At 47.0% G+C, this 15,777-nt stretch overlaps 1 protein-coding gene across 1 annotated transcript in view; it reads left to right on the plus strand.

Annotated features, from left to right (window-relative positions):
- The first annotated feature begins 4,506 nt into the window (after positions 1–4,506).
- Positions 4,507–15,777, plus strand: part of ATP8B1 (ATPase phospholipid transporting 8B1) — a 114,629-nt gene continuing 103,358 nt past the window's right edge. Inside the window, exon 1 of the mRNA XM_080684652.1 lies at positions 4,507–4,813. The gene's annotated coding sequence lies outside the window, so the exon portion shown is untranslated. The remainder of the gene's footprint in view (positions 4,814–15,777) is intronic.

Consider the following 15,777-nt stretch of genomic DNA (forward strand, 5'->3'; position numbering starts at 1 on the left):
AAATTGAGCTAGTTCTCTTGGCAAACTCCTCAGCTTTTCTACCCATATCATGGAAATGCACAGGAGTGTTGCCAAAAAAGGAAAAAATAAAAACAAACAACAAAAAAACAGAGGAAATGACAAACTACAAAAACTGAAAAGCAAGCATGATCACCTTTTTTTTAGTGTGTGTGTGTGTGTGTGTGTGTGTGTGTGTGTGTGTTTAGAGGTAGCGGAAGGGGGAGGGAAAAACATCCATCCTCCTGCATGCACCCACTGGGGATCAAGGCTACAACCTGGGCATGTGCCCTGACCAGGAATCGAACCAGCAGCCTTTCGGTGCACAGGATGACACCCAACCACTGAGCCACACTGGCCAGGGCACACTGTCACCCTTTTAGAAATGACTGTTTCTGTCAAGTTTAATTATTTCCTCCAGCAGTGGCTTCTAAACAAAACCAAAGCAATCCCATCTGAGAATGCAGACAGAGTATCTGGGGCTGGTGGGATCAGGGCTGCTGCCTGGAGAAAGCAGCCATCTCTCCAGTGACTCATGTCAGACACATTTCAATATCAATCTTTGCTGCATGCATGAGACACGTTCAATGATTGACCTGACAAGGCACCCTGAAATTTGGCACAGTTCTTTCAGAAAGGACAAGGGTCAGAACTTCCAGGTAAGCTACTTCTTTTATCAGCAATATCACCTGACATGCTCTGAGAGTCTCTTTTCAACGACCGAGAAGGTACAGAGGCTTGGTGAGGGAAACTTGCCAGGACAAGGTTTGAACATGCTCTTTTCTGGTGAGATGGGGTTGCAAAGAATTTCTCTCATCGAGGGTGAAACCCCTTCACTTTCTTGCAAGTCTTTCTCAAATGCAAATTTTCATGAAAACTTCTCTACCCATATAATTTAAAATTGCAACTCAAGCTCTGGACTGTGTGGCTCAGTTGGTTAAGCATTGTCCTATACACTGAAAGGTCACCAGTTCGATTCCTGGTCAGGACACATGCCCAGGTTGTGGGTTCAATCCCCAGAGTGGGTGCCTATGGGAGGCAAGTGATCAATGTTTCTCTCTCTCTCACTCTCCATTCATCTCTCTCCAAAATCAATACAAACATTTTTTTAAAAAAAACTGCAACTCATTCTCCCACTCCTTTTTTAACCCTGCTCTATTTTTCTTATTTTATAGTCTAGAAATCTCAAGGGTACAGGTTGATGAATTCTCTTATATATGTATAGCCTCACAGAAGCACCACCCAAGTCAAGACAGAGAACTCTTACAGCACCTTGAAGGCTCCCTCAGGGGCTTCCTCCCACTCAATCCTGCTTTATTTTTCTCAAAGCATTTATCACCTTTTAAGATACAATTTACCTGATCAGTTCACTGATGTATCTAAGCAAGTAGAACAGTGCCTAGCACATAGTAGGCACTTAATAAATACTTGTTAATATTGAAACAATACCCACAGTTTCCCTTTGTCCACACTTTTTCCCTCCAGTAGTCTGTAAGAGAAGCAATTAGCTTGAAGTCTCATTGTCTACACATGAGTGTTAAATGATTGGGCAAGGGGCCTTGGCCAGTGTGGTTCAGTTGGTTGAGTGTTGTCCCATGCACTGAAAGGTGGCCAGTTCAATTACCAGTCAGGGCAAATGCCCAGGTTGTGAGCTCAATCCCCAGTGCTGTGCAGGAGGCAACCAATACTCTCATCACTGTTTCTATCTCTCCCTCTCCCTTCCTCTGTAAAATCAATAAAAACATATCTTCCTATATAATAAAAGCCTAATATGCAAATAGTTTTACCAGGAGTTCGACCACTTGCTATGACATGCATGACCACCAGGGGGTGGTGCACAACATGGCAGGCATCGGTAATGTGGCGGTGGCAGTGGAGGCGCTGCCAGCCCTGATGGGCCCTAACGAGAGCTGGGCCGCAGCAGGATGGTGGAGCAGGTGAACGGGCAGCGCCAGGCCAAGGCAGTTGTTAGGGGGGGGGGGGGGCGATCGCCCTGCAGACTGCGACCAGTGGCGGTGATGGGGGGCGGGGCCACCGCCTGGCTCCCAGGCACTGAGGGAGCCGGGCAGGGGGCAAAGGGGGGGGAAGGAGGCCGCCCCTGATTGATCGCCCTGCAGGTGGGATAGTGGAGCAGGTGAGATGGTGGAGCAGGTGAGGGGGTGGTGCCAGGCCATGGAGGGGTGCCAGGCGGGGCTGCAAGGCTGCGAGGCTGGGCGTGTGAGCTGGGGCCCAATCCCCACAAGCCACCTGAGGGACCCTACTCATGCACAGATTCATGCACCAAGGCCTCTAGTTTAAAAATAAAATTTAAAAAATGTGAGGGTAGGTGTGGATTGGATGTGTCTTAGTGTAGTCTCACGGTCTAGGCAGTGTTTTCCTGGACAGATTGAGCACTTGCTGGTTGATCTACATGAAGCAGGAATCCTTCCTTTAGTTGAGTCATTGCTTGATTCCTAGGTTTACAGAGCCCTCCTCAATGGCCTTCCTCCTCCTGACTCTGCTGTTCCTACTAATGCCATCACCCAACGTGCTGAACTTGGCTCACCATCCATGCTTCTGTCTGCCAGTCAGTTGCAAGTTCTGGCCACACTGTGTCTTTGCCATTTCTCCCAAGCTGTCCCTGGAAGCGCATCTGTCTTTTCACTTCCACTGTCTATTTTTCTCAAAGCATTTGTCACGTTTTCAGATACAATTTGCCTGATTGGTTCACTGATGCATCCAAGCAAGTAAAACAGTGCCTAGCACATAGTAGGCACTTAATAAATGCTTGTTAATTTTGAAACAATACCCAACTCCTTCAGGCCCACCTTTTGTTACTCTATTAGCCTCCTGAGTAGTACTTCAGTCTTATCCTCTTCCAGACTATCCCCACTACTTTCCCTAAACACAACCTTGATCATGTCAATGTCGTGGTCATAAACTTTCAATGGTTTGTAGGTGCTGCCTGCATTCAAGGGCTTCCAAACTCCAACTCCCTCACTAGCCTTACGCAGTACCATTGTATTGCCAGCCAACTGGTCTACCCCACTGTTTCCAGGCCTCTGTACTTTTGCTCTGTTGTTGGGCTCAGAAAATAAGCACTGGAGGGAACCATTTCAGATCATCTGGTCCACTGTCATTTTACAAATGATGAAACTGAGTCCTAGAGAAATTAAATGATGAGCACTACCTAGAGATCAAGTGTGACGAATGAACAAGAAAACCAGGGCAGTCTAGGGTCTAACTGTATCAGTTGAATCTTTCATATACCTTAAGATCATATGGTGGAATACCCTCTCCATGCAACTCTGATCCCTAAAAGTGTGCATCTTTGAGCCCCACCTCAAGCATAGCCTCCTCAATGAAGTCTTCCTTGAGCTCCCAGTTGTGAGCCTGAACCCTCAGGCCAATAACCTAAGCCTGTGTCCTGCAGCTAACTATAGTCCTATCTCCCTTACTACATTTTTTAAAATATATTTTATTGATTTTTTTTACAGAGAGGAAGAGAGAGGGATAGAGAGTTAGAAACATCGATGAGAGAGAAACATCGATCAGCTGCCTCCTGCACACCCCACACTGGGGATGTGCCCGCAACCAAGGTACATGCCTTGACCGGAATCGAACCTGGGACCTTCAGTCCACAGGTCGAAGCTCTATCCACCGAGCCAAACCGGTTTCGGCACCCCTTACTACATTTTAAGCAACCTCTGATTCATCTTCGACTTTCCTTCATTCTTATCCCAGAGACTTGTCCATTGCAGCTGATCAGTAAAATTTTGCTGAAGGGGGAGCTTCTGGCGTGTGGAGGAGCGTAGTGTGCTGTCATGCCAGGGAGGTGCGGTTCACATGCTGGGTCCCCAGCTGTCAACCACGCCTGCGAATCCAACATTTCCAACTACACCGCGCCATTCAAATGCCGCATCTCGGCTCTTATTGACCCCAAACTTGTAAAGGTGAGGGAGTTTGGTCTCGGCAAAGAGCCTACTTGCTGCAATTACAGGATATGTTTCTCGAAGTCTTTGGGCACTGTCTCTTTCCCCACCCTCCGCGCGACGCGTATTCAGCGACCTGTCCCAGAACGTGACTTGGCATCCAGAGGGTACAGCTCCCCTTACCGAGGGAGCTCAGGTCCCGGGGAGCCGTGACCAAGACAGCTTTCCGGGCTGGCGCGGTCACCGACCCCGGGCGGCGGCCAGGGCAGCCGAGGGCAGCGGAAAAGGGACGCGAGGCTGGTGGGGCGGGGTGGCGAGCGCGGCCCCTAGGGAGGCGGAAGCATCTGGGAGCCGAGAGCGGCCGCAGCTACCAGGTCGCGGAACTGGCGAGGCGCAGGCCACCGCCAGGGCGCCCGCCTGCCGCGGGGGGACACCGAGGGCGCGGGGCTCTACCCGGGCCGCGTCTGTCAGCCCTGGGTTTCGCTGTCTAGCTCCTCTCAGCCCCCAGGAGGGGCAGAGGGAGGGCCGACGGCTGGGCCCGCCCCCAGGCCCTGCGGTGCGCGGCGGCCGCGGCTGCTGGAGGGAGACGGGAGGCACCAACCCGGAGCGGAGAAACCAGTTTGGCCGGTCGCTGGGAGCGGAGAGAAAAGGGCGGCCGCGGAGGGAGGGCGCGCGGACGCGGGGCGGGGATAGGCGAGGAGCCATTGGTGAGCCGCGAGAGCCGGAGGAGCCGCCGCCAACTGGACGATCTTCCCGGGGCCCCGGGCCAGCCCCGTGCGCCATGAAGCGCTAAATCAGCGGCCAGAGCTGGGGCCGGGCGGGCGGCAGCGGCGGCCAGGTGCGCAGCGACCGCGCAGAGAGCGCGCACCCGGCGGATGCCCCAACTGGGGCCCAGCGAGCGCCAGGTACGTAGGGGCGCGGCGTCGGGGGCCTCCGACCTCTCCCCACCCCGTCGCCCCCGTGGGTCTTCTGTCTGTCCCGGGACCGGCGTTCTCTGGGGATCCGGGATGCGGTGGCAGCAGCTGTCCGCGAGCCTCGGGCTCCGGGGTCCTCACGCGTGGGACTTGGGTGAGGGTACGGGAGCCTTCGCGGCCTCGGAGATGGGGAGGCACAGCTGGACGGGCAGACAGCACTGTGGAGAGGTCCATGGGGTTTTCACCTGTTGGGAAGAGAGGGAACTCGCGGGAAGTGTTTGGGTCCTTCGCTCACTGGTAACACACATGCCCAGGGTTAAGCTCGGAGGGTCAAGCTTGGTGGGGCTTGCGGGTCCCTGGGACGTGCCGCTGGCTTCCCTGCCGTGTCTGCTGCCCCTCTGGAAGTTCTGCTGTCAACGCGTCCAAACACTCCTTAGGGCCCTATGTACCTGGCCGCACCTGCGGAGAAGGATGGTGAGGGCGCCTGCACCGCGCCTGCTGCTGGACCAGGCGCCCACCGGACACATTCCGTGCGCCTTTACGCAGGCTGGGAGGTGGTGGGGGGAAAAGTCACTTTCCCCCGGTGATTGTAGGGTGATATCCGCCGGCTCCCATGACCCCAATACAGCCCATCTACTTTTCCCAGTTTGGTGCCCAGCCGTGTCACCTTGTTTTAGGTGTGCGGAGGGACAACTTGTTGGGGGTGGGGGGCTTGCAGAGAATGGCGAGTGTTTTCACTTCCCCGGTCCTCACTCCTCCCCAAGTGAAAGAAAAGCTTGAATGGTCCGGACAACTTATCCCAGGGGATGTGCGCTCATGGTCCCCGCCGGGGGTGGGGCGGGGGGGGGGGAAGAGAGACACTCGAAATGCAGATCCGTGACAGCTGTAGACGAGGGTACAGAAGGGGGGAGCGGGGTTGACAAGCACAAGTAAGGGAAGCTGGCCACATTTCCACCCAGTGAGCCCCCCTCGACCCGACCCGACCCTCTCCGCCTGCCCGCGCCGTCCCTGGCGGGCTACAAGCACTTGGGTAGCTCCGGACGCCGCGGAGTTCCCTTCCCGGAAACCTCCTGCCCTCTTGGCTGGAGAAGAGATTCTCTCCCATCTTCCTGGCTCCATTGCCTTCCAAGGTCTGTCTCACTCCTTGAGAATGAAAGGACACAGCACAGGCGAAGTGCTTGAATATCGCCCGCCACGCAGTAGGTTATGGGCCAAGGGTCGCTGTTTTTAGGAGCAAAAACTAAAAAGTGATGTGTGATCAAGTCTGCAGTGATAGTAAATACAAGCGCCTATAAAAAGAGGAAACAACACAAAACGTGAAGTAAAAGTTCTCATTTTCACGGTCTCAAGAGTCCTTTTGTGTTAGAACTAAAATGCCATTCATTAACTCTGGGCTATTGTTGCAGGCCTTATTAAAACCCATTATAACTGTATATACTGTGCAAAGGATGATGAATCGTTATTTGCTGGTTACTGTCTGGGGAGAAGCCCGCCTGCCTGCAATAACCCCTTCGAATTCTCCTAATGGTTTTCACTACGTAGTGGAGGCTTCCTTCATTTAAGTGTCCCAGTGGTTGGTGCTTTGGTGAGTTTTAGTGATTCTTTGTGTCTGTTATTAAGGGTCAAACAAGATTCATGCAGCTCAATACTATTGAACACAAGTGCCATCTGTGTGAGAGCAGGGGTGGCTTCCTTCAATGTTCAAGCTTTACACCTGGTTTTATTTTCAGGAAAATGCATACAGGTGTGTACTTATTACCTGTTGGTTACTGATAGAATTAGAAGGAGGCTGTTGTTGTTCTTTTTAAATATATTTTTATTGATTTCAAAGAGGAAGGGAGAGGGAGAGAGAAATAGAAAGATCAATGATGAGAGAATCATTCATCAGCCTGCTTCCTGCACACCTGGTACTGGGGATTGAAACTGTGACTGCCTGGTTCATAGGTGGACACTCAACCGCTGAGCAACACCGGCTGGCCGGGCTTGTTTTGTTTTTAAACTGAGGCTTTAAAATAATGATTTGGTAAAGCAAATGGCTTACCAAAAAGAAGCCTGCAGGTGTAAGTCAAGTTTAGGATTAGTTCCATGTTTTACCTGGATTTCAGGCTCTGGGATCTTAGCGCTAATGACACTGACCATTACTTTCCCTGTCTGTCTGCAATCCTTTCTTCCCTTTTTCCTTCCTTCCTTCTCAAGCAAGGAATAGTGGAAAGCATGTGGATTTAAATTCCCACAGACTTTGATTCTTTTCCTTACTTTAAGTTGTATTTAATTTTTACAATTTATTTTTAATATATTTATTTACTTTTAAAATTTTATAACCTTAGGTGAATTCCTAAATTTTCTGAACTTCAGTTTACTCATTTGCTGAGGTAAAAAAGATAGCAAGGTGTTTGGGTAGTTGAGAAAATTAAATGAGAGAACAGGTGAAAGTCTCTTGTACATGGTAGAGGTTCCAATGTTGTTTTCTTTATTAAACATGTTTTTTTTAAGTAGTGTGATGCCCAAATATTTGGGGGTATTTTTAATGATTTATTGCCTTATTAATATGAATTCCATTTTGTTTTTCAATAAACAACACTCACGGAATCCAGATGATCCTTATAATCTGCCCCAGAGATATTTTAATCTACTAGTTACCTTTGCTTTCTAGTTTCAATCGTTATAAAAGAAGCCTATGCTCTTATGAATGCAGAGGAACTTGCTTTTTAGGCACCAGAACAAGTTTTATGGGGTTCATTCATAACCTGTATCTCCAAAGAGATGTGCCGTTCAAGTTTCTTAAACACTTAATTTTAGAATTTGCTTCTAGATTAATCTCCTGGGAAGTTTTAATTTATGGTATCTTTAGGTATCTTGTGAGTTTTAAAGCCTGTTTGTTGGCAACATTCAATTAGATTAATTGTAGTCATGCCTGTAGGTGTTATGTTACTTATTAAGATAAGTAAAAATTAATTTGCTGCCAGAAGAGTTTTGATAACACAAAAAAAGATAGCTTGTCCTTTTTTATTCTGTTAACTGTGTTATTCCTGAATTCCCATCCCTGTCCTAGCTAAAAATAATGCCCAGTCTAAGATCTTTGAGGTCCTGTGTCCCTGAAGACCTGGCATTAAGGAGGAGTACACACACACACACACACACGTACACACATGCACACTTTCGCCTTTATTTCTCATTTTTATTCTTAGAAGACAAAGTTTTACTATCTGGTCATTTAGGAACACGTAAGTACTGTTCCTAGTACTTCTAAAATACACTGCACTTTTATTTTTACTTTTTAATTTATTATTATTATTATTAATCCTCACCTGAGGACATACTTGGAGGAGAGAGGGAGAGGGAGAGAGAGAGAGAGAGAGAGAGAGAGAGAGAGAGAGAGAGAGAGAGAGAGAGAGAGAGAGAGATGCCTTCCATGCATACCCCAACTGGGGACTGAACCCACAACCCAGGTATGTGCCCTGACCCAGAATGGAACCAGCAACCTTTCAGTGCACAGGATGATGCTCAACCAGCTGAGCCACTCCATCCGGGCAATGCATTGCACTTTTAAATAAATTGTTGCCAAAACCATGCCCAATGGGAGCTAGTACGTTTGATAACTGGTTGCAGCGTGTAGTGAGCCCAGAGGCAGTGGTAAATACAGGTGGGTCACACACTCTGGATTTCTTTGACCTAGCCTGGAATACAGGTCTCATCAAAACCTAGAGTAAGTCACTTAATCCCTCCCTCTGGCTTCAGTTTCCTTACCTGTAACATGGAACAGCAGCAGTTACTGCCTCACACGGTTGTATGATGAGTTCCAAATGAAAGAATTAATCAAAAAGGTTTAGCACACAGCTCAATAAAGAGTAGGCATTACTGTGGTGTTGTTAACATCACTCAGTAAATATTTATTGCTCACTTATCAATTCCCTTTCTCCTATACTGTGAGGAACCAGGAATCACACTGTTAGTCTTTATTTAGCAAACATAGGTGCTTATTCACACCAGATATTGCTCTCACCCTAGAGTAGGGGCGAGGTTCTGGAGCACGGGCGTCCCAGGGTGACACAAAGGACCAGGGTGCTCAATGACCTAGGGACATGCCCACCCAGTCACAGGCACGTGGTCCCTGGTTGCTCTCACCTGGTGCTCCTCCTCCACAGTGGAAGCCCTTGGGGCTCCTGAGTACTGCTGTGTCTCCTTTATCCCCTACTTCCTATCTGTCTTTCTTCTCCCTCAGACTCTGTCCTCATTTAAAAATATATAGGTATTCTTCCCTTAAAAATATATATAAATTCAGAATTTCTAAACCTTGAGTGTTTTTATAGGATCTGTGCTCTCCATGTGGTTTCTTAGTGATGGTGCCTGGTAAGTGTTGCTAAAGACAGGGAACCTTGGTTTTATCCCATTCATTCAGTCATTAGTTTTTTAAAATGGTTTGAGCATCTTCTCCAGGCACTATCCTATGGATTACCTCCCTGCTTCCTGGAAGCCTGCGAGGTTTTCAGAAGGTCTGAGTTGTGTGTTCTTGTTCTTCTTCAGCAGGAAAGTGGATCAGATGTTCTCTCTCTCCCTGCCCTGGACTTTGTTCTTGCATGGAGAGAGGGTTGCCTTAGACCCTGGAGGATGGCCCAAGCCACGTCCAGCTCTAAGCTCTGTTTCACGACCAGTTTCCAAATCTAGTGAATTTGCATCTACGAAGGGAGAGCTGGGCCTGGAAGCCGTGCAGGGTCAAGGTGGGAAGCCCACTGACTTCAGGGGGGAGAGAAGTCCCCCTTGTTCTGGGGCAGTCCTTCAGTGGTGACAGCCACCTGCCCAGCCGGACTGAGAAGCCTGGCACTTCTGCGTTGAGTGCATGTGTCGCCTGACCTTTGGTTGGTAGCTCAGGTCGTTATTTACAGGGCTGTCGTTTATGGCTTTGTCTCTTTGCTGAGTGGCTTTTGTTCACCAGAGTTGAGGTTTGTTTGATTTAGCGCAGGCCGTGTTTGAAATCAGTTTTTTAACCTTTACTCATATTGAGTTGAGCTGGAATATCCTCATTGGAACTTCTCAGGCACCCAGCATTCCCCTCACGCAGTCTCCGGAAGCTTCCATGGTTTGGGTGCCTGTTGATTTTATAAAGTGCTATGTGACTTGTACACAAACCCTTCCTCTGTCTTCTTGGGACACAGTGAACTCACACCATTCTCTGAGATCTGTATATGATTGGTGGACCCAGAAAAAAAGTGTTCAGTGTTCCTATAAGAAAACAGATCACCATCTGAGGTGGGTGTTTAAAATGAGGATATCGCATGGGTCAGGTTTCATATGGACACAAACGTGAGGGCCTTTAAGCCAGGCACTAAGAACCTGTGTGGGCCTCTAAGCCTCTGGAATTTGTTATGAACAAGGAGAATAGTGTGTGGGTTTTATCAGAGTGCAGAAATTGTGAGAATTAAGTGAAAAATCTATCCTCTGTTTTTGGAACCAGAACAACTCTGGGAGGAGAGGAGGTTCCTCATGATCTCACCTTAGGGCAGAAATTTATTTTATGGGAGTTGTGTTAATTGTGGTACATTGTTTATGAAATGTGCCATGTTAAAGTGTGAATTCAGTGGCATTAAGCCCATTCACAGTACCATGCCATTATTGCCACTATCCATCTCCAGAACTTTTTCATCATCCCCACCTGAAACTTTGTAACCATTCAACAGTAACTCCCTCTTTCTCCTTCCCCACCGCCCCTGATAACCTCTGTTCTGTTTGTCTCTGTGAATTTGGCTATTCTAAGGTACCATATACTTGTCTAAGTGGCATCATGCAATGTGGATATTTGTCTTTTGTGACTGGCTTATTTCGCTCAGCATCATGTCCTCAAGATTCATCCATGTCATAGCCTATGTCAGAATTTCCTTCCACTTTTCCAGGCTAACATTCCACTGTATATACATGGTACTTTAGGTTTACCTGTTCATCTGTCGATAAACACTTGGGGTGTTTTCTACCTTTTGGCTATTGTGAATAGTGCTACTATGGACATGGGCATATGAGTCTCTGTTCACGGTGGTAGTTGAGATCTTATCCGGTTTTGTGAGACTTATCTTTCATAGAAAGTAGTTAAGATGGGCAGAGACAAGTGGTGTATAACATCATATTTCAAAACATCCTGGAGATAAGAACTCAGGAAGCTTCAGGGAGGATGGCGGTGTGAAGACACGTGTAAGGCAGCCACACGCTTCTCCTTTTCCCTGGCAGCTGCTCTTATGAAGCTGGTAGTCTTTTGGCATTCCATCACCCAATTGCCCGCGGTGTGGCTGCCACTGTGCTCGGTGCCAGCGTGGGCATGAAGCTCGGGAGACCTCTGCAGACCACAGCTGCCTTCTAGGAAGGACATTCTGTAGTGGAGGGGAAAAAATATTTCACTTTCCCCCAGAAATAACTTGGATTTTTAAAAAAATTATTTTGGTGGGGGTGGTTTAGAATGTGAGGAAAACGGATATTTAAATGTTTGAAAAATTGAATAATTAAAAGTCAGGTTTTTCTACCTTAGGGCAGAATCCATGGTTTTCAAAATCAGCTTTAAGGTCAAAGGTCAGTCACAGACTGTAGGATGGCTGGATGATCGAAGGTTGCATCTGTGTGAGAATGCGCTTGTATGCATAGCAGGATGAAACCCAGAGGCCTTTCTTTAACGATGGGATGTCAGTCTGCATTAAAGACATCTTTGAATTTTCTAGAGAACAATAGACTCTCGTCTGAGTTTATGCTCAGACTGTGCTCTGAAAATAAGCCAACATAAGAATTTGCATGTTTAATATTAGCAAACACCACCATCCTTGGCTATTATTCCACCTTCCTATCCTATGCCAGTCGCAGCCACAAAAAAAAGATGTTGGGGCTGACATGGCTCATCTCTCGGCTTTGATACTTTGTCTAGCTTAACTTGATTGAGATCATTGAAATTTTTTTTAGCAGTCATAGGCTCCTCCCATTACATAGAAAAACATGGCGATAATTCCAATGTGTCTTTGAGATTACTCAGACCAACACTTTTTTGAAAGCTGAAGAAAGTTTGCCCAGGCCCTAACTCTTAGTTAACTATTGGTCTCATTTCCTGAGTTCTGTCTTGAATGGCTAAAGAAATAAACTCTTGGCTTCTCCTAGAGAACTTCATGTTTCTCCAGTCAGTCCTTAGCCTTACAAATTCTGAAACAAGCAGGCCTCACTTCGACAGCCAGCAGATACTTAGAAAGCACATCCTGTGTGTCAGGCACTTGGCACCTCTTAGTGAGTCAAGCTTGAAGAGCCTGCCCTCGGGGAGCTCACATTCTAGGGAGGGGAGAATAAAGATAATAGGTAGATTATATGGTGCTTGAAGAGAAGTGCTTCAGGGATAAAAAGATACAGCTGAAGAGGGTAAAGGGATTGGGAGGAGGCCAAGGGAGCAGGATGTAGTTGTAGAGTGGAGGCGGTGGTATGTGAGCAAAGACTGCACCAGGAAGAGGGTGAATCATGAAGGTTTCCCGGAAGGTGTCCCTGGCAGAGGGGACAGATCTTGGTGCAGAGGCCCCAACATGGGAGTGCCTTGCTCCTCTGATGAAGTCTGATGCTGTTCCTGTTGCCTCTGAGCTGGGAGGGGAGGGATAAGCAAAGACCAGAGCAGAGAGGTAGGGAGCCTCCTCTGCAGGGCTGCCTAGTGAGGAAGGACTTTGGCTTTGACCTTTTGCAAAGGGGGGTGGGAGAATCAGTGCAGGACATTGCCCACTGGAGCAGCGTGATCTGTGATCTGACTTGCATTTTCAAAGGGTCCTTCTGGTTGCTAGGTGGAGATCAGGCCGGGGGAAGGCTCCCAGGTAAACGGCCATTCGGGAGATTTGGACTCACCTGGGTGAGGTGTCTGAGAGAGAAGGTTGTGGGTGTATATATTTAAAGATAGAGCCAACAGAATTTCCAGACAGCTTGGATATGGGATGTGAGAGGAAGAAAAACCAAAGATAACTTTCTTGGCAGAGCCTGGGCTGTACAAGGAAATCTGAGTTTGTAAATTCAATGGGCAGCGTTCAGATCACTCATTGTAGGTTACAGAGAGGCTCGTCAGAAATGTGTATATTTATATAAGGTTTTGGTTGGTTCAGAGAACTTAAACTGTGTTTATCATCAGAGCATGTCTTCCTATTGTGGTGGCGATGGAGATGGTGTACATGAAGCAGCGGCCTCTACTTGTATTGGAGGGAAGATGGTTTGGAGGATGGTCTGACTCTAGCAGGTGCTGGCCGGGCCCTGCTCCCTTCCTCACCTGCTGTGTGTGCATTGAGAAGGCAAACTTCCCAACTATCAAACAGGTAGCCCCCATATTTACAGAGATATAGTTCATATTCCATACAATTCATCTTTTTTAAAGAGTACAAGTCCATGGTTTTTAGTACATTTACAGAGTTGTACAACCATCACCAGAATGTATTTTAGGAAATTTTCATCACCCCCCAAAAAATATCCTGTGCCCATTAGCCATCACCCATGTTCTGTTCTGCCCTCAGCTCTTGGCAGCCTCTCCTCTGCTCTCTGACTCTGTGGATCTGCCTGTTCTGGACATTTTATATAAATGGCATCATACAATATGTGGTCTTTTGTGTTTGCCCAGCTTAGCATAATGTTTTCAAGGTTCATTCATGTTGTAGCATTAATCAGTACCTCCTTGATTTCTCTATATTGCCGAATATGCAAGTTACTTTTGCACATGATGCTTTCTGGAAAAGAACACAGGCAATGGAGCTGTGTGCCCGTCACAAAGACTGACTTCCATGTTACAAAGGGAGTTGGTGGTGCCCAGAGAACTAAAGCTGTCTGTGCATGTGTGTGCACACATTAATTTGTTCTCTTTCACAGTTGAATACAAAGTCCCATGGAATTTGCCAGGGAACATAGGCTGGTGGCTTTCTGGTGGCCTAATGATTTTCTTTCATTCAATGATTCAACAATTATTTATTAATTACCTATTACACTCCAGGCTGTATCGGGAACTGGTGATTAATACAGGGATGAACAAAACAGACATGCTCCTCCCCATTGTGGAACTTACAAGGTTGTAAGTGGGGTGATAGGAGTAGATAATAAACAAAATGTTGAACAAAAGAGATATGAAATAAGCTGATATTAGAATTATGATCTATGAGAAGCACTGAAAAGAAAATGAGACATTACTAAGATAATAACAAGAGCTTACTTTAAAATGCTCTGAGAGAAATGAGATGGCCTTTGAGGGGTGAATAGATAAACAAATTGTCAGGTATCCATACAATGGAATATCATTTAGTCTTTAAAAAGAAGGAAATTCTGACCCAGCATGGATGAACCTTGAAAACAATGCTGCGTGAAATAAGCCAGATACAAGGAAGACAAATATTATATGGTTCCACTTATGTGAGGTACTTAGAATAGTCAAATTTACAGAGACAGCCCTAGCCAGTTTGGCTCAGTGGATAGAGCATCAGCCTGTGATCGGAAGGGTACCAGGTTGGATTCCAATCAAGGGCACATGCCTGATTGCAGGCTCAATCCCCACTATGGAGTGTACAGGAGGCAGCCAATCAGTGATTCTCTCTCATCATTGGTGTTCCTATCTCTCCCTCTCCCTTCCTCTCCGAAATCAATAAAAAAATATATTTTTTAAAAATTTACAGAGACAAAAAAGTAGAATAGGGATTACCAGGGGCAAAGAGGAGGAGGGTGGAGAATTAATGTTTCATGAGCACAGAGTTTCAGTTTGGGATGATGAAAATGTTCTGGAGATGGATGGTGGTGATGGTTGCATGACAATGTGAATTTCTTATTACCACTGACTATACACTTAAAAATGTTTTAAAATGGTAAATTTCATGTTATATATATCTTACTACACACACACAAAGCTCAGGTGGGTCTCTTGGAGGAAATTATACTTAAGTTGAGACCTGAAGGTTGAGAAGGTACCAGTCAGGGGTTCCCTGGTCCAGCCAACGGGAACAGCATGTGCAGAGACCCTGCAAACAGAGCTCAGTGCTGTGACCTTGGAACTGTGAGAAGGAGTGACCGTGGGGCCAAGAAGCCTGGGTTGTAGGCAGGGACCAACCTGATGGGGAGGCATTAATATATTTTTTAAGCAGTGGGACCAGATGTGATTTCTTGTTTCAGTGGATAACTCAGCAGTGATGTGGAATGGACTGGGGGCAGGGCCAAGACCATCAAGTGACTACTGTGCCCATGAGAGATGGTGGGGGTTGGGCCAGGGTGACAGGAGTGGAGTAAGAAATGGAGGATAGGAGCTGCATTTTAGAATTAGAATGGGAATCTTGGTCTTGGAGATACATCAGATTGAGAACCTCAGAGAAGGGAAGTATCAAGTGATTTCCAAATTTCTAACACAAGCAGCTAAAGATAATGGTGTCAGAGACAGAGGTCGAGACTGGAGGATTAAGAATTTAGCTTTGGTCACATTCAGTTCCAATTGCTGGACACCTAGAAGTGGCCAGAGGTCAAGCTTGGACAGATTCAGAAGTCTTGGCTGGAGACATGAAACCTCACAGAGGATTGGTTTGAGGAACTCCATAGGGACAGCCTTTAAATTTTGACTATTTTTGTGAAATCACACATTCAACTATTTTTGAGCAATAAAGCGTTTACATTTGAACCATAAAAGCACTTGTGCAAATGCATAAGCCCTACTTTCTGGACGAAGAGGACAATGGAGAGCTGGTTCGGCGTCGTCCTATAGGCAGGCCCACCATACACCGAGCAAAATGCTTATCAGATTCAGGAGACGGCCAGTTTGTATTCAATGGGAACTCTCTTAAGTTAGGGAATTTCTTGTGGGAAATAGGGTACTTGAATTGGCTTGTGTGGCCTCACTGAAAAACCAAAGTACTCTTTCTAATAGTGTGTATAGGGTGATATGACAAAATGGTGTTGCCTTTGTTAGCGGAATACTGTACTTTCCACACATAGCGTTTACCCACTCA

This window comes from Plecotus auritus (assembly GCF_963455305.1).
Source record: "Plecotus auritus genome assembly, chromosome: 8".
Taxonomy (NCBI): Eukaryota; Metazoa; Chordata; class Mammalia; order Chiroptera; family Vespertilionidae; genus Plecotus; species Plecotus auritus.